This window comes from Protopterus annectens, chromosome 5.part0 (genome assembly GCF_019279795.1).
Source record: "Protopterus annectens isolate FY-2018-M chromosome 5.part0, PAN1.0, whole genome shotgun sequence".
NCBI lineage: Eukaryota > Metazoa > Chordata > Ceratodontiformes > Protopteridae > Protopterus > Protopterus annectens.
Window position 1 is genome coordinate 784,919,340 of NC_056735.1, and position 14,647 is coordinate 784,933,986.

Consider the following 14,647-nt stretch of genomic DNA (forward strand, 5'->3'; position numbering starts at 1 on the left):
ATTAAATTCTTAACTAATTCTATCTTTTTGAATGTTATATATTCACTTATAGATAAATTATAAAACCTGCGCAGTCTCACAGTATACACTTCCCTGATCTCTCTTTCACACAAGTCATGAAATGCTGTAACAATGGGTGCACTGTGAGGAATAAATGCACTTGTTCTTTTACAAACTTTACCTATTTTGGTCATCCTTGTTTGTTGTGACCGGCGGACTCTGGTTCTTCCATTTCTGAGATTGTGTACGCTGTCCTCTCCTCCTTCGAGATATTGATCTGGATTTCTTCTCTATTTTCACCAGTAATCTGGCCGCCACTCTTCCAAAGAACTTGGAAAAATCCTCCTTTTGTTTATTATTCTGATTGTTGCGGTGAATATTTTTGTTGTTTTGCACCTTCCAACAAATGGACCATTTGAACACCAGGTCATTCCTTTTGTAAGTTTTTGGTAAGATTCTGTTGGTCAGGAGCATTCTGACTTTCACCAATAGAAGCAATTTGTTCATGCCTTCCTAATTTGTTTAATGTTTGAGTCTCTGAGTCCTCATTTGTCATATGACTACCAATATTTGCATGTATATCACAGGACACTGATTTGCCAGTCCTCATCATTGTTTGTTCGCTATTGGCCAATCCATCATTCACTTCTGTGAAAGTATCCAGAGTGTCTAAAGATGTTTTCTTGTTGTTTTTATTAGTTTTTAAATTATTTTTAATTATATTTTGTTCCTTTGGCCAGGAGAAAACATGTATATGCTTAAAATAATCAATATCGCTAACTAGTTTATGCTTTTTGATATTATCCAAGTTCTTGTCAAAGCTGGACAGTCGATCCAACATATTTTGATATTTATAAATTATAGATTCAAAGCCAGGGTCTATAGTTATTTGAGTCTCCAAATTTATCTCTTCTAACAAATTCAACTCTGTGTTTGTAAAAAAAGTCATTCATCAACACCATGTAATCTGCACCCAGTTTTAAATTAAGTTGTTGCGATTTTGCTAAAAGATCAGGGTATGTATTCATATAGCTGGGCATTTTTAAAATTCTAAGCCCTCTTGGTATCACTCCCAAATCCAGGTAAGCCAAAAAACTCAGTCATTGCCACTGGAGTCGTTTATAAGTTTGTACCTTTTTTCTAAGGAATTCATCAATGTTTTTACACTTTGACTCACAGTCAGTGGCTCCCAGCTGGTCAGACAAAAATCAGTTTATAGAGACAAGCAAATGGTTATCCCTTCTGGTTAAAAGATTCTTCAAGGTATGTCTATTGGAAGGTTCACCTTTCTGCACCATTGTAGCACAAGAAGTATGAGAAACATCCACTTGAGACAAAGGCAGCATCATGTTCATAAAATGCCTGTAGTTCTCTTATTAAAACCACAAATTAACTAAAAAAAGAGTACTACAGCACCCTGTGAATGATACTAATATTCAATAAAATAAAATGAACAGCAGAAACGTTGTCTTGATTTAAAACAAAAATATAAAATGGTACAAAGCTTTCAGGTTTCCCCTTCATCAGTAAATGTAATTATACATTGTTAGAAAGCATTTAAATACAAAACACATGACACAGCCTACCAATTACATACAAGATGTAGCAGAACCATCAATTAGTCAGTGTAATGGCATTTGTTTCCTTTGCAATACTGGTTTTAGGCTTACTGTCCCATTCAAACCAGGTATTTTTTTAGCATTCAATTCTAAAATCCATTTTAATTTAACATTCTCTAACTTGTTGTTTATGTCCCCACCCCTTATGTTTTTATACAATACATTAATTACCCTGAATTTAAACTTTTGTCCATAACATGCTTAACTGAAGCGTTTGTCTCTAACTTTCTTCTGATTGCTGATTTGTGTTCTATATTACATTCTTTTAAGGATCTTGAATGTTTTCCTACATAGAATGCTGAACAAATTGTACATGTTGCCAAATAAACTATATGTGTTGAATGGCAATATGCCAATATATCAAAGACAAAGTCCTTTGTAGTAGCAGGATGCTTAAATGTTATCTCATTTATAATACCTTTACAGCAGCTGCAATGTAAACAAGGAAATGTGCCTTTCTTAGGGGGTGTCTTTTATTCATTTGTTAATAAATCCTTATGACATAAGCTGCTTTTAATATTTTTCTCCTTTCTATAGGCAAATCAGGGGAATTCATCTACTATTTCTTTCATTTTTGGTAGTGTTAATAAAATATTCCAATATTTCCTAATGACTCTCTCTATATCCTGAGTTTTATTATTATAAGAAAGTACATATCTCAGTTTTGGACATGTATGTTCTTGCTTCTCTAGATTAGCTTCCATATGTTCACCAGTCATCCTAAAATATGGTGCTGTATCATGATTCCTCCCCTTCATCACCTTTTCTGTTATTTTATTTATCATATCCAATTTATATGCCCTTTCCATAGATTCCTGGGCCATTTCATCCATTTGCAGTCTGCTAGTGAACTCATCAGCGTTCAACCTACTCACTCTACAAAGTTGACTTTTAACCATTCCTTTGAAAACATGAGGTGCATGCATACTTGTCTTGTGTGTATATCTATTGGCATGAACATCTTTCTTAGGTACACTTGTTTTTATACTGTCATCTTTTTTTTCTACTTTACATCCAAATAATTAATCTTATACTGAAAACATTCCATTGTAAAATGCAGAAAATTAGTACAGCTATTTAAATAATCTAGGTATTCCTTTAATTGCATTTCATCCCCATTCCAAAGTAAAAAACAGTCATTAACTAAGCATTTATAAAAAAGTACATTGGAGTTAGCAAATTCTTCACCATTATGAATAAATTCATTCTCTCAATTACTCAAAACCAAATTGGCATAAGTGTTAGCCATGGGCGGTGGTGGTGGTGTTGATGAATGACTTCTTTACAAACATAGAGTTGAATTTGTTAGAAGAGGTAATGACTTTGGAGACTCAAATAACTATAGAACCTGATGAGATAAATATTTTAATGAAGGGTCTGCAGTTTATACCAAGTGCGTGTAATAATGTGTCTGAAGCATTGATTAATTTAAAACTCTTTGTTAGAACTGTAAATTTGAAATTATTGTTTAAACATGCTGACACAGAATATGTTAAAGTATGTAAAAGAATGAGTACATTTATTTCTCACAGTGTACCCATTGTTATAGCATTTCATGACTTGTGTGAAAGAGAGATCAGGGAAGTGTATAATGTAAGACCGCAGAGGTTTTATAATTTATCTAAAAGTGAATATATAGCATTGAAAAAGCTAAAATTAGATAAGAATTTAATTTTTTAACAAGCAGATAAGGGAGGGGAAAACATTCTGTTTAAAAGAAATAACTATATGGAATGTATGTAAAACTTTTTGAAAGATGATAAAACATTCTGTGATATTGATTTTAGTTGTGTAAGAAAATGCATCACTGATATAAACGTTTATTTATGAAATGCAATTACAACATATTACCCTAAAACTATTCAACTTTTTTCACAGTGTCTTGTCCTATAATACCTTTTATATATTGTCTCCTGAAATTGCACAAATCCTTATCCAACCCCCTATGAGTCCAATAGTCTCATGTAGAGGCTGGATAACAGAGCCATTGTCTATTTACATACAAAGCATTTTAAGTAAATGTCTAAGTATCTGTAGAAATTATATTAAGGATGCAGCTGATTTTTTGGCACAGTTGGTCATTTGGTCAAAGGAATCACAGGATATGGAAGTACTATTTGTATGCTTAGATATTCACTTTTTACAGTGATTCCCACTTCTTATGGCATAGAAGCAATACGAGAATTCTTGAATAGAGAAACTATGTCACATAATAATATAGGAAATATCTGTCTTATTATTGAAGTTATTTTAAATAATAATATCTTCTTGTTTGATGGACAACCTTACTTACAAATTTCAGGTTATGCCAATTTGGTTTTGTGTAATTGGGAGGATGAATTTATTTATAATGGTGAAGGATTTGCTAACTCCAATGTACTTTTCTATAAACGGTTTGTAGATTGTTTTTTTACTTTGGAAAGGGGATGAAATGCAATTAAAGGTATGCGTAGAATATTTAAATAGCTGCACTAATTTTTTGCATTTTAGAATGGAATGTTCTCATATAAGATTAATTATTTGGATGTAAAATTAGAGAACAAAGATGACAGCATAAAAACAAGTGTACATAAGAAAGATGTTCATGCCAACAGATGTACACACAAGAAAAGTATGCATGCACCTCATGTTTTCAAAGGAATAGTTAAAAGTCAACTTTGTAGAGTGAGTAGGTTGAAGACTGATGAGGTCACTAACAGACTGCAAATGGATGAAATGGCCCAGGAATTTATGGAAAGGGAATATCAATTGGCTATGAAAAATAAAATGAAATAATGGAAGAGGTGATGAAGGGGAGGAACCATGATACAGCACCATATTTTAGGATGACTGATGAACATATGGAAACTAATCTAGAGAAGCAAGAATGTACATGTCTAAGATTGAGATATGTGCTTTCTTATAATAATAGAACTCGGGATATAGAGAGAGTCATTAGGAAATATTGGAATATTTTGTTAACTCAACCAGAAATGAAAGAAATAGAGGCTGATTTCCCCCGATTTGCCTATAGAAAATGAGAAAAATCTTAAAAGCAGATTATGTTTTAAGGATTTATTAACAAATGAACAAAAGAAAACCCTTATGAAAGGCACATTTGCTTGTTTAAATTGTAGCTGTTGTAAAGATATTATAAATGAGATAATATTTAAGCATCCTGTTACTTACTAAAAAGGACTTTGTCTTTGATATATTGCCATATTGGCATTCAACACATAATTTATTTGCCAACATGTACAATTTGTGCAGCGTTCTATGTAGGAAAGCGTTCAAGATCCTTAAAAGATCGTAATATAGAACACAAATCAGCAATCAGAAGAAAGCTAGAGACAACCACTTTAGCTAAGCATGTTATGTACAAAAGTTTAAATTCACGGTAATTAATGCATTGTATAAAATAATAAGGGGTGGGGACATAAACAACAAGTTAGAGAATGTTAAATTAAAATGGATTTTAGAACTGAATGCTGAAAAAATACCTGGTTTGAATGGGGCAATAAGCCTAAAACTAGTATTGCAAAGGAAACAAATGTCAATACACTGACTAATTGATGGTTCTATTACATCTTGTATGCGATTGGTAGGCTGTGTCATGTGTTTTGTATTTAAATGCTTTCTAACAATGTATAATTACATACACTGATGAAGGGAAAACCCGAAAGCTTTGTACCGTTTTATATTTTTGTATTAAATTAAGAGAGCATTTCTGCTGTTTGTTTTATTTTATTGAATATTAGTATCGTTCACAGTTTGCTGTAGTACTCTCTTTTTAATTATTTTTTATTAACTTATCATGTAGCTTCACAACTCATGACTCTTGTAATATGACAATTTACAACTTTACAATAGCACTTCTGATTAGATATGGATTTTACCATCTGAAAAAATCTAAGTGTTTTTAGTTTTTGATAAAACTTATATTAATTCAGGTACTGCAGTACACTGCAAAGTTTTCAAGGTGCTCACAATGCATGTTTCTACTAAACATACAGTCACCAAGCTGTCATCTGGAAAACTGTATGTTCCTGGTGAGTCACATAACATCTGTTGACTCTGTGAGATCTAGCATGGGCAGAAATAAATGTGAGGGATAATACTTAAGACCCTTCTGCATACTGATAGACAGCCTGTTATGCCTTCTGCGGTTTAAGTTAAAAAAAAGTGCTGGACTGTCTTTATGAACCACACTGCCCATCTGTTTGAGCAACAAACTGTCTTTCACTTTTGGCAAAATGCTTTTGCAGTACTTCATTTACTATTATTTTAATGCTACTTACGGATCTTAGTGATCCAGCTATAATTACAAATGTGTAGGTGGAAGATGTCCATTTCTTTCTACCCAAATTCTATGAAATTCCTCCTTGCATTTAAGAATACTGTTTAGTCTTCACCTTTGGTTTGAAAGAATTTGAAAATTTTGAGTGTTTCACACTGAAAAACTTTTATATTGCATATGTTAGCTCTGCGCTAGGCATTTACTTTACAGACTTCTTAAATATGTTTTCATAGATATAACAAATACTGTTAGAACCTTTTGTTTGTTTCACTTGCCATTACATCTATCACATGAATAATTTTCAGATTGTAGCAATTCAGTTTCATGTAATGTTTTTCTTGCCAGAGAATGCTGAATCATCTTTTTGCATCACATAAAGATGCATCCTACAGACTTAATTTTAGTGGGGTTAGCCTTGCAGAACAGCTTGAGCCAGCCAAGCCAACAATTCTACAGGCACTAAGGTTTTCTTTATATGTACTCCTTCTTTCACATAGCAGAAAATATATATCAACACAACTAACTCATTGGAGTAAAAAGTCCACAGTTATCAGTCACAGGAAACCTCATGCAGATGGTATATCATCAAAGGGCTGAAGGCATGAAACACATGCACTGAACCTGTCTGCCAGTATGTTGGCAATGTCTGTGGGTTCAGTGATTTAGGTTCCTGAAAAAAGGCCTTTGTCTCCTTTTGATTGTCCCTGAAATTTTTCTCTCAAAATTGGCCTTTGTTGATTTTTATGAGTGCTCTTTTTTTTTTACTAAAATGATCAGGGGTGACTTCCTTTTATGGATTTTGTTCTATCATGTAATAGCTTTCGCCTATTGTTGCACCTGGATGGTTTCGAGCAAGCTTCATGCTGCCCAACCTGGAGAGGTGTGAGTATCCTTTATGAATATGGATACACCTCCTTTTTTTGGAGAGTAGTGGTTTTGGGGGCCGACGCATGATATGAGGTAAAACCTAATTAGTGCCGGCTGCTCTCAGGAGCCTTGAACCAGGTTTCAGTTACAGCACAGACATGAATGACACCAGACATTGCCAATTGTTGTTAAAGACATAGTGTTGTCTCTTTATATTGTGGCATCATTCTTGTGAAGGAAGGATACTGCTCAGGTTAGGGTCATACTGTGACCCCTGGGTGAGTGGGACGCAGTGTGTCCTGACTATGGAGTCACCTATGACAATGTTTGGTGTGTTGTTTGTTGGCCTTAAGGGCTGTGAGGGGCTTGCACTCTGCTTTGCACACTGCTTTGCTTGTTTGGTGTCTTGAGGTAGCGTTTGCAGTTGGTGTTTGCTTGGGGCCCTCTGCTGTTTAGGTAAATTTTTGCTCAGAGCCTCCGAGTATGTCTTTGTGTGTTTATGTGTTTATTATTAGAAGTTTTTAACTTTCTGTTAAAAATGATGAATTCCCAGGTATATGGAAAATGGAAATCTTATAAGAAAACAAGCATGAGTAAACAGGAAAGAGTACACTGAAAATATGCAAAGGGCTTCCATGGATGTGAAAATTTAAGTTATTACGAAAGACAAAATATCTGAACTTGTACAGTGTTTCTTATAAATATCTAAGAAGAGATCCTATTCAAGTATATAGGGCATTTAGAGACAACTACCTCTGGGAATGTTTGGGGTTATCAAAAAGTAGTAGAGAATCATCAGATAACCTATATAGAAGATTCTATAGGAATGAGAAGTGAACTAATAGGTTCTGAGTGAGTTCCTGATGCATACAACAGACTACCAAATTACATTAAAGCAAGTACTAGTTCAGATATTTTTAACAACAGCCTGGACACATATTATGGGAACACGTGTTTTGGTATATTAGCATACTAGAAGGTCATTAATGCCTGTGCTTGAAATATTTGTATGTATGTATGTATGTATATTTAGGCAACCAGCTGCACAGACAAGGACAAAAGAAGCCTCAATCTATATTAGCAACAAGTATAACTCTACACTGGTTAAACAGGATGATGCCTTGGAATTTGTTCACATGGAAATCCCCACAGACAATATCCCATACCATAGCCTAGCAAGCTATAGGGTACCCTCTATGTCACTTAAATCCCATGGCTTGTACCTAGACCTGCTGGAGATACCTACCATTAAATCATATATCCTGTTCATGGGAGAATTTAACTACCCCTCTAAAACTGGGAAAAGTACACTGCCTCATACTCATAGACACAATGATTCTGGGACTTTTTAACACAAATACCCTTGACCAGATAGAGCACACACCCACCAGAGATTCTGGACCTGGTACTCACCAGTAGGTAGATGGCTTCCCCACCCATGTCATGTCCTCAGTGGTAAGATTGGACCACAAAGCTGTCTGCTTCAAAATACAAATCAATTTGGTAACTCCAGCAAACCCTGTAACAGTTAGAAACTATTCCAAAGCTAACTACATCCTATTTAACAATAGTTTTCCAAAATTCAGTGCCCCTCTCAACACAAAGCTCACAGCAACCTATGCAAAATTGTCCACAGAGACCCTGTACAGCCATGAAAAAGGTTGTATAGAGGCTGCTTTACTTACTAGAAGTAAGCTCAAAACAAACTCTAAAAACAAACCGCACTGGTAGAATCCTAACCTTAACAGGGTATATAACAAAAGGAAAAAAAAAAGACTAAAACTAGGAAGAGCAACTCCCATAATGATAGGAGCTCTGTAATTAAACTAAAAGGGAAACTAAAAGGATTAATTAAAACTAACAAGGTCAGTTATGAGGTCAAGATACCATCACAGGCTAAAGGCAACAACAAGGCCTTCTGCAGCTACTTCCAAAATCTCAAAGGCAGCACACATAAGTGTGCAGAACTTCTGGTCAGTGGTGCCACCATCACTGAGCAGAGCAACATAGTGAATTTGCTGGCTGACAAACTCAGCTTAATTTATACCCCCACTCCCCCTGACTCTCCCTATGAAATACTAACTAGCATAGCTCATCAACTATAAACAGGAGCAGGTCCTGGCAGCACTTACTAAAGCCAAAACACACCCTCAGCCAGCCCTGACAATATCCCAGAATGCCTTCTAAATAGCTTGAAACATGACCTAAAAGGACCCCTTAAGACACGTTTCAACTATAGCCTCCAAACAGACTTTGTGCCACTAGAATGGAGGACTGCAATGGTTATCCCACTTCACAAGGGTGGACCATAAATTGACCCCAGAACTACAGACCTATTAGACTGACTAGTCTAAAATCCAAAGCCATGGAATGAATTATTATGGAAATGAACAACAAAGACATAGGCAGCCTTCAGACACTTGATGCAACCCAGTTTGGCTTTGTCAAGGGAAGGTCATGCCTCCTAAATCTAGTGGATGTCTTTGAGAAGGTGACAAAGGAAATGGGTGAGGGGAAAATGGAGTATACCACCTACGTGGACCTGGCTAAGGCATTTGGTAAAATACCCCCCTTAGTTGTAGTTGACAAACTCACAGAACCAGGCATAAACACCTGCATAACTTAGTGGATTTCCAGCTGGCTCACAGACAGCACCCAGGAAGTCAGGATTGGTGATAACACTTCCACTAAGAGACTGGTCACCAGCAGGGTATTCTTAGGTGCTGTGCTAGGGCTGTTGTTATTTGGTATCTACTTTTTGGAGATTAAGATTAATGTCAAGGGACTTTGATTGATTAAGTTTACAGATAACTACAAATTGGAAGCTATCATAGATCGCCCCATGACATAAATATCTTACAAGAGGTCTAACACAGACAAATGACTGGTGCCAAACTCACAGATTAAAACTCAGTGCCAATGAATGCATTATAGTGCCTTTTGGAAAAAAGCTAATTACTCCATTGATAAGACATTTATAAGACACCACTAAGAGTTGGCCTGATAGTCAGGGATCTGGGAATATATGTAGATAGTAATCTGACTTCACCAACATGTGGCCAACGAAGTAAGAAAACTATTCTTAACAGTTCAACTTGCAAGTAAGGGCATGGCATCCAAGTCCAGAAGTCATAGTGCCACTTTATTTGATCCTTATCATATCCATCATTGAGTATAATGCCCCCTTTAGCATGTACCTAACTAGACATATGTAACAGTTGGAATGCCCACAAGGGTCCTTTACCAATAGAATCCAAGGCATAACCACATTGTTGTATACAGATTGCTTTAAAGCCCTGTCTTTATACTCTTTCTCCTACAGGTTACTGAGAGGTGATCTATGCCTGGCATACAAGGCATCCTTGGATCCAGTTCTGATGGACCTTTTGCACATCCACAAAATGAATTGCATCAGAGCCACTAGATCCAAAGATTTTAATTTGCTTGTGACATAACTCATTCCCTGCAGTACAGCTCTTTTAAGTGTGTACCTTTAACTCCCAGTGGGTGTGGCTTGAGCCTTTAAGAAAATGAAGCTATCACCTTAAGTTCTAACAAATACTCACTGACAAAGGTCAAATATCAATACAATTGTATTTGCCATCATGTATGCTTTAAAATAAAATATTCTGATACCTTGTATATAGCATGGTTTTGGAAATATTTATGTAAATATGAACAGGCAATATTTGACGCCTAGAGGCACAGTAGGAGGTAACTGCAGGAATGCTTGGAGGAGCACTCAGCTGCAATGAGATAAATAAGACACGTTGGCAAGACAGCTATATGTCTCAGAGAATACCCATGGTATGGAAAAGGTTCTCCATACATGTGAAGCAGATTCCATCCATAATTCTGTTTAAGCATAACATTGCCCAATATATGGGAAACCAGAAATTGATCCCAGGTCTGGCCCCTATGTCTCTGACAGACGGAGGCAGATGGTAATACCCAAACTAAATACCCCTCAAATAACATCTAGAAACTTAATAACTAACATATCCCCCTTCTAATAAACACCCATGATACACAGGGGCACAACTGGATTGGATTGCACCGCTAGAGTTATAAAGACCCTGGTGGGTTTTAGCTGAGGATATACATATGAACCTATGATAAATGGGGCTTCCTATTTAAATGTCAGCACTCAGAATGTCAGTTGCCAACAAGCAGGGAAAAAAAAGACCGAGGAGAGCAAATCTCATATATTGCTCTTCTCCTTTAAACTTCTTTTTATGCAGGGGGGTAAGCCTCTCTCCACCCCTCAATGTGTGACCAAGCCCCACACTTCCTCTGAACTTATATATATATATATATATATATATATATATATATATATATATATATATATATACATTTCTAAATTGTAATACCTCAAAGAAAAGGGAATATTCCAGGAAATGAACATCTCGAACTTTCTATATGTAAGTCCAATTTTACAGCCATTCAGTCTGTGTTTCTGAACTCCCTCTAGCAGGTCTCAACATTTTCAAATGGTTACTGATAAATGAATATAAACAGGTCCCCATATTTCAAATGGTTAGATAAATGATTATATACAAGAAGGTTAAACATTTAATTTAGACATTTTAATTTATGGTATGAAGTATGCAAAGATTTGCATGAGATTTGACAAGTTGTTGGGACATACAAACTGTGACAAAACCAGAAATAGCATTTGGAAGGCACAGATCCTTTTTGTGTACAGTAAACCATTCAGCAAATCTATATTAGCTAAGATATATTGTTGAGAACTTGGTAAATGTAGGCTAACATCATGCCTCATTGTATAGTTGAAGTGATACCCTGACATGTGCAAAAATGGTAAAAAGGGGTTGTGGATGGATGAAGATATATATATATATATATATATATATATATTGTTGTCGGCTCATTGGTGCAGAGAGATGATGTCCAGAATCTGAAATTACCTGTTAGGGACTCAAATCTATCAGCTCTATTTATTTTCTGATTGGATGAAGTTGGCACCCACCACTGAGCAAGCAGAGGTTTCTGTGCACCTAAACCAACAAGGATGAATTGGTGAAACTAAGCTGTTGTATGATAGTCTTTACTGTCATGTGATGTTAAAATACACACACACAACACACACACACACACACACACACACACACACACACACACACGCACACACAAAGTGGGAAGGCAATATTGGTCCTCTCAGTAACATGACTGTCTGCATCAGCCATTGGGGGTTGGTGTTAGCGCTTAGTAAAATCGCTCCGCTCACCACTCTGAAAATTTAGCAGCCCATCCTTTAGTTCAAACAGTTCAGGTCTTGGGAGGGTATAGCCAGATATCTGGGTCATATGACCTAGAACAGCAGCTAGTGAAGCACAGGACCAAAGTATAAATAGAATAAGATAGAGCTTTTGCATCAGAGCAGTGAAAGTACCCTTCATGGCTACCTCAAATATGGCTGTAATGAAGTTGGTCCTACCCTTGCCATCCATACAAATAAGCAGTAAGGCATTCATGAGGCTAAAATTTCTGGAGAGAAGGGAGTCCATCCCATTAGATAGTATGGAGTGCGAGCTCGACAAGGTGAAAAGGGGGATGAATCCTCAGCTTGGGGCAAAAAGCATATAAGAAAGAAACAAAGGTTATTAAAATATTAGACTTAGCTGAATACCCAAGCAATATGATCAGATCCATCTGTCTTCCAGTTACTCTTAGTGATCATCACCCAACTTTTGCCCTGCACCAGTGGAACAATGCTCTAAAGCCTATACTTTATAACTATGTGAGAAATGTTAAAAACTTTGATTTTTTTTCTAATTCATATTTTACTTCTCCCAGACGAAACGGTAACCAATGAGGTATCTATCACTGGACCAAGTAATTGATGTTTTAAGCACTGTCTTTTTTAATATATTCAATTCAACAAAGAGAAAAAACTGGAAATATTGGCACACAAACAGAAGTCAATCTATTGGCACACAAACATAAGTCAATCTATATTCTAATCTTAAAAACAGCTTTGAAATTTCACCAAAAAACTTATCTTAGCTTACAAAAGATATTACTGTACTGCTCTCCAAAACTCCCACAGTTCAAAACCCAAGACCTTCTGATCATCCATTAACAACCTCTTAAGACCTAGCAAGTCATTTGAACCCAATCCCTTTCCAAACTTATTTGATAATGATATTACAACTAAATTTAACTCCTATTTCATTAACTCAGCTGCTGCACTAGCACAACAGCAGTCATTACACATTCAATATCCCCTGTTAACACTCTCAGCAATCACCTTTTCCTTCACTCTGCAACCAGTATCAGTCACAACCATAGAAAACTAATTAGAAAGCTGAATTGAACCACAGTTGCTGCAGACAAGCATCTTGCCAAATATCTAAAGCTTACTGCTAAATCCTTCTCTTATCCCATATCAGTAGACATAACCAATCCATATCTGAGGGCTGTGTTCCTACATTATGGAAACATTTTATCCTTCCCTTGCACAAAGGTGGTATGTCCACAAAAATGTCAAACCTCTAACCTATTTCTATACTCTCACCAATATCAAAAATCCTTGAGAGGTGTATCTATAATCAAGTCCTTCACTACATCCTGACCAGCAATCTTCTTCCACCGACTCATTATGGCTGTTGACCTTTCCATAGCACAACTATTGCTTTGTTATCCTTCCTCAACACTATTCACCAAGAACAAAATGAAAATAAACTCATCTCATCCATCTTCATTGATCTTTCCAAAGCTTTTGAACTGGTTCTCACTGAAAACCCCTTCATACTCTTTCTTTCCTTTGTTTCTCCTCCTTTACACTGGGTTGGTTTGCTAGCTCACTTTGTAACTGCCATATATGTCAGTATCTAGGGGAGTTTATCAAGGATACATCTTCAGACCACTACTGTTTAACCTGTTCATTAGTAATCTTGCTTTCACTACATCATATGCTACTCTTATCCAAAATGTTGACAATGCCACCCTAATTTCCTCCTCAGCCTGCCTCTCTTCATTACAGACTATCATTCAGGACTCATTTACATTCATACAAATTTGGCTTGCTTTCTCTCAATTGAACCTAAATCCTAATAAAACCAAAGGAAAGCTGTTCACTTCAAGGATGTCCTCATACAAATATAGCTTGTAGAGCTGCCATATTTTTCTTTTATCAATTCTTCTCTTTGCACCTCTTATTCTGACTAATATTAACATATTATCTATACACGAACTGGAATAATGCTATAATAAAAATCACAAAATATTCTACAAAGTTAGATAATCCGGGTCTATATTACAAGATCAAATGCTTAGGTGATCAAACACCTAAACATTGAACTTGTAATATCAAAAAAAAAAAAACAGCGAACGGCTGATTTAATGCAAGGAAGGATTTCCCTTGGCCGTTAACTGGATTTTGCCATTTTGCCTACTGTAAAGCTATCTTTGAGTTGGTATATTTAGTTAGGGGGGTGTGGGGGGCACAGCCCCCCACTTAGTTTGGGTGTAAAGTTTTTTTTTCCGTGGCCGACTGACATGTTTTCCTGTGCTGTTAGACATTTTTGGGTTTGATATTACAAGTTCGATGTTTAGGTGTTCGTAGCATTCGATCTTGTAGTATCGACGCAATAATCCAGCACATTGTTGCCTTTCTCAAAAAACTAAACCAGATGGAATTATTAAATTTCCTCACCTTCTGACAAGTAAAATGGCTCGTAAAATACAAACCTTCTTAAGGTAAAAAAATTCTAACAATATATTTCTGCTACTTGTTCTTCATGAGCACTGTTGCTTACACTTGTCCTACAATACTTTAGAATGTACAGCTGAAGAACAAAGTTTCTGAAGCAGAAAATGACAGGTCAACTCAGTTAGAGCAATACCAGGCCAAATCAAC